Here is a 6,036-nt window from a genome sequence, read left to right on the forward strand (position 1 = left end):
GAATATATATCTAAATAAATTCACAACATTTGCAGAGAATACAAATAGACAAAATTTACAAATAAACGGAGACGGGTCGACCGATGTTGTTAAACGCCGGGCACAAACCGTGGAACAACGCGCACTACTCCGAGCGTTTATCACCCGCACAAACACAGCGATTCGGACCGCAAAAGAGGTTTACAATCGCGTTCGTCTATTTTTAATGGGGAAAATGTAATTGAAGATTGAAATATAAACAAAATAAAAATCTACGTGAAGTTTTTTTCTTTCTCAACTTCGATTCCAAGTACACGGTTTTCTGATTACGTTGGTTCATGGTTATATCTATCTAATTCTGAATTAGAAAATACAAATTCTAAATAAATGTAGGATCACAGCATGCAAATTTAAATTTTTCTTTTACGGTCTATTCTTCTCGTTACCAGATAGCAGAGAACGTTAAATATAGAGAATTCTCACGAGCTACGAATAGTGTGAATTGTCAAAAATGAAGTGAAACGGCGAACACTGTTCACCTCGCTCAACTCGAAGGCGGGGAAGTTTTTAACAGAGCTGATTACAGTGAATTATGTACAAGTACATTGGCTCTGCTCAGTTTTTGGTTTCTGTATGAAATCAAATTGACGAATGCCGACGGCATTTTGCAAGGCATTTGCTTGTGCATTTTTATGTTCCCTTGGTAAACGAAAATTTATTCAATTTGTATTTTCAAACAAAGGTGATGAAAAAAATGATTGAATTTATTATATGCGCCAAATCAAATCAAAGTAACTTTAATATTTTGATTTAATTTAAAAAAATACATTATAAAACGACCTCTCACATTTTGGTATGTGCGTTTTAGTAAATTTAAAACTAAACAAATTTGATGAAAATTTTTACTAATTTTTTGAGTCGAAATTAATTCATAGCATACAAGTGTTTTGGTATATCGACATATGTGTTTACATTTGAACATGCATTTATTTGTTCCTTTGGCAAACCAAATCTTTTTCAATTTACATTTTATTACAGGGAATAATAATATACATACATTTGTATGTATGCATTTTCTAGATAGTATAAAAGTTTAAAATAAATAAAAGAAAACTTCAAAGAAACGTATTTGCATATATGGGACAACTAAGTTCTATTGCATCTTTAATAAATAGTGTTGCACGCATATGTATGCACTGAAGCAACATGACCTACCTCACGAGCATCGCCTTATATTTCATGTAAATAACCTAATGATCAAATTCCTGCCTCACAAATGCTAAAACAAATTTCTGTTGAATACTCATGTACATATTTGTATGTGCGTATGTACACTTGGTGCTGATCCCTTCAAACAAATCAAAAAATTCTGTATACAAAACGCTTCATTACCAGGCACACAGAAAGATGGCATATGCAAATATAAATATTGAATTCAAGCAAAACAATGCTCTACACATATGCATGTACATACAACCGCACACACAGGGCATTCGCTCTATTCCTCAAAATGCGTATGTCGTTCAAAGCTAAAATTCTATGCCTAGCGACTACAAGAACAAAATGCAGTCATAGACGCAGGCGTAGCGGCCATCATTCTAGTTGTCATAGCGCTGAACAGTCGCGGCGGCGCCGAACAGTTTCAACTATTGTAATGTGCAACAAAAACTCATCTTCAAAAAATTCATTGATAAATTCGAGCTCATAGTTCTAAGAGCAAGAACTTTCATTCATAAAACGAGCCGCCCATATGCCAATTTTCTCGACAATTCGAAAATAGTCAATATTGGAATATTTCGCGTAGAATTATTTGCCAATATTTGATAAATCTTCAATTTTTGTCAAGTCGAGTGCCCGCGGCATCGTACATATGTATGCATCAATATATGTACGTAAATATGTGTATATGCACAATGCTGTGCCAATGAATGTGCGCTGCGCCATGAGTGCGCGCTGGATTTCTTGCGAAGTTTTACCGTTTTATCTTGAGCTGTGGCTGGTGAGCACATATACACACAGCATATACATATGCGCAAATGTATATAAATTCACAAACTTACATTTGCATATGCCATCTTCCTGTGCGCCTGGTAATGAGGCGTTTGCTATAGAGAATTTTGATTCAGTTGAAGGTAATTCAACAAAGTTTTACAGACACCAGACAGACAGACAACATATGTACATAATTTGGATGATTTGGAGAAATTCAAATATATAGGTCATATTAAAAAGCTACCTAACATTCTTTGCTTCTAATCACCAAGAAATTCTTATCGACTGCTGCTAAATTTACATAATTCAGCCCCTCACTGTTAATTTTTGTTGAAAAATCTGTCTATGGTGAATTGTCTTCGCGAGACGAGTACCCCTCGAAAATGAACACTTTCCAGTCATTAAGACTTCTCTATTCATTAACGTTCTCTGCAGATAGCTTGTAAGGATATGGTAAAAATATTTCCGTATGTAGCTGGAGAAAACAAAAATATGGAGACAAGAATGTGTAATACTCAGCCCGTTCCGCCTTAAATTTCGTCAATTTGTACCATGTGGAACGGTACGCAGAGAACGTTAATGAATAGAGAAGTCTTAATGACTGGAAAGTGTTCATTTTCGAGGGGTACTCGTCTCGCGAAGACAATTCACCATAGACAGATTTTTCAACAAAAATTAACAGTGAGGGGCTGAATTATGTAAATTTAGCAGCAGTCGATAAGAATTTGTTGGTGATTAGAAGCAAAGAATCTACCTAACATTCTACCTAACTTTTTAATATGACCTATATATTTGAATTTCTCCAAATCATCCAAATTATGTACATATGTTATGTCTGTCTGTCTGGTGTCTGTAAAACTTTGTTGAATTACCTTCAACTGAATCAAAATCCTCTATAGCAAACGCTTCATTACCAGGCGCACAGGAAGATGGCATATGCAAATGTAAATTTGTGAATTTATATACATTTGTGAATTTATATACATTTGCGCATATGTATATGCTGTGTGTATGTGTGCTCACCAGCCACAGCTCAAGATAAAACGGTAAAACTTCGCAAGAAATCCAGCGCGCACTCATGGCGCAGCGCACATTCATTGGCACAGCATTGTGCATATACACATATTTACGTACATATATTGATGCATACATATGTACGATGCCGCGGGCACTCGACTTGACAAAAATTGAAGATTTATCAAATATTGGCAAATAATTCTTCGTGAAATATTCCAATATTGACTAATTTCAAATTGTCGAGAAAATTGGCATATGGGCGGCTCGTTTTATGAATGAAAGTTCTTGCTCTTAGAACTATGAGTTCGAATTTATCAATGAATTTTTTGAAGATGAGTTTTTGTTGCACATTACAATAGTTGAAACTGTTCGGCGCCGCCGCGACTGTTCAGCGCTATGGCAACTAGAATGATGGCCGCTACGCCTGCGTCTATGACTGCATTTTGTTCTTGTAGTCGCTGGGCATAGAATTTTAGCTTTGAACGACATACGCATTTTGAGGAATAAAGCGAATGCCCTGTGTGTGCGGTTGTATGTACATGCATATGTGTATATTAATAAGCATTGTTTTGCTTGAATTCAATATTTATATTTGCATATGCCATCTTTCTGTGTGCCTGGTAATGAAGCGTTTGTATACAGAATTTTTTGATTTGTTTGAAGGGATCAGCACCAAGTGTACATACGCACATACAAATATGTACATGAGTATTCAAAAGAAATTTGTTTTAGCATTTGTGAGGCAGGAATTTGATCATTAGGTTATTTACATGAAATATAAGGCGATGCTCGTGAGGTAGGTCATGTTGCTTCAGTGCATACATATGCGTGCAACACTATTTATTAAAGATGCAATAGAACTTAGTTGTCCCATATATGCAAATACGTTTCTTTGAAGTTTTCTTTTATTTATTTTAAACTTTTATACTATCTAGAAAATGCATACATACAAATGTATGTATATTATTATTCCCTGTAATAAAATGTAAATTGAAAAAGATTTGGTTTGCCAAAGGAACAAATAAATGCATGTTCAAATGTAAATACATATGTCGATATACCAAAACACTTGTATGCTATGAGTTAATTTCGACTCAAAAAATTAGTAAAAATTTTCATCAAATTTGTTTAGTTTTAAATTTAATAAAACGCACATACCAAAATGTGAGAGGTAAATTAAATCAAAATATTAAAGTTACTTTGATTTGATTTGGCGCATATAATAAATTCAATCATTTTTTCTTCATCACCTTTGTTTGAAAATACAAATTGAATAAATTTTCGTTTACCAAGGGAACATAAAAATGCACAAGCAAATGCCTTGCAAAATGCCGTCGGCATTTGTCAATTTGATTTCATACAGAAACCAAAAACTGAGCAGAGCCAATGTACTTGTACATAATTCATTGTAATCAGCTCTGTTAAGAACTTCCCCGCTGTCGAGTTAAGCGAGGTGAAATAGTGTTCGCGGTTTCACTTCATTTTTGACAATTCACACTATTCGTAGCTCGTGAGAATTCTCTATATTTAACGTTCTCTGCGGTACGTGATAAAGAATATTTGAGCAAAGAGGAATATGCAAACTGAGTCATGGCAACAATTTACTAAAACAAGCAAACAAATAAATAAATAAAAATAAAAGCAACGCAAAAGATAAATGTTATCTGTGGGTTCAACACAAGAGTCAGTAATAGATAAATTTGTGTTAACGTAAAATTCAACACTCGACTCTTTACAAGGCAGATACATTAAAGGCGGTGGCACTACCCCAACAATAATGTTTTGTTCATTTCATTGTCAGAGCAAAGTATTGGCAAAGTAGAATAATGAATTAGCCTTGTTTGATTCTGGGCTGACAGTCACATGAACTGACGAAAGAAAAAAAAGCAGCTGATTTGCCGATACCACCTTTAATAGATTCGCCTTAACACACGTTGAAACATTCACAATAGTTGCAGCTGTCAATGTGCTACAGATCGAAGTGATGTGCTTTTTAAGTTTTCCGTAACGCATTCACACACCAGTTTCATCAAGGCGAATTTATTACAGGTGACAGCAAACACATGTAAGTAAAACCCTACATGTATTTGTTGTTGCGTTTGGTGCAAGCATCATGTCAAAATCAGCAAGCAAATGTAAACATACGAATGTAAACATACCAATACATACAAACAAAGCATATCATTTTGACGTAAGCCATACCTACGGCGAAAAATTCAGCTGGGTGAATGCTGTCACCTTATTAAATCCACCTTGAGTTTCATATATTTTATGGTTTCTATACAAAGCGAATTGAGTACTCACTCTATCGTCTTTGGTTTCTAGTCATGGCTGAAAGTGTCAAAAATATACACATTAAGAAATCGATGTGGTTTAACAATATATATAAATTAGTTTTATTCCTTCTATACCAGCACATGATTGGCGGTTTCATCTTCTTCCCTACAGAACCTGCAAGTTCCATTGGATTATATTCCCAGGTTAGTAAGTTGATGATTCAATCTGCAATGGATGTAGATTATATTTGATATTATTTGAGAACTATTGGTATCGATTATTATGGCTTGACAACTGAAAATTTCTAACTGTATTCACATTTCTGTCATCAGAAATCGTTTAACGCTAGAACAAATAGTGAAAATTTAATATGAAAAAAAAAATATGTTTGAGAAATTCATAGCGCAAAGTTTGAAGAAGACGCCGACGTGTCGATTTGTTGTCGTTCCCAACTTATTGGGCTGCAGCCTTCGCTTCCGTGTAAAACTTTACGTAATGATCTTAGATTACGTATTCATAAAATACAGCTCGTGCAAGAATTGAAGCCAACTGACCATCGTTTGCATCGCAGTTTTGCTGTTTGGACTCATAAATTAATTGGACTCATAAAATTGGATTGATTGAAGGAACGATGTAACTTGCAACAACGGCAGAGATCATATTCAAAAAATAAATGCCATGAAATCATCACCACATAATAATAATAAAAACAAATTCCTTCCAACAATATTTATATTACTTTACATCTTTACTTGCTTTCTCACAAAATGG

Source organism: Anastrepha obliqua, chromosome 3 (assembly GCF_027943255.1).
Source record: "Anastrepha obliqua isolate idAnaObli1 chromosome 3, idAnaObli1_1.0, whole genome shotgun sequence".
NCBI classification, from domain to species: Eukaryota; Metazoa; Arthropoda; class Insecta; order Diptera; family Tephritidae; genus Anastrepha; species Anastrepha obliqua.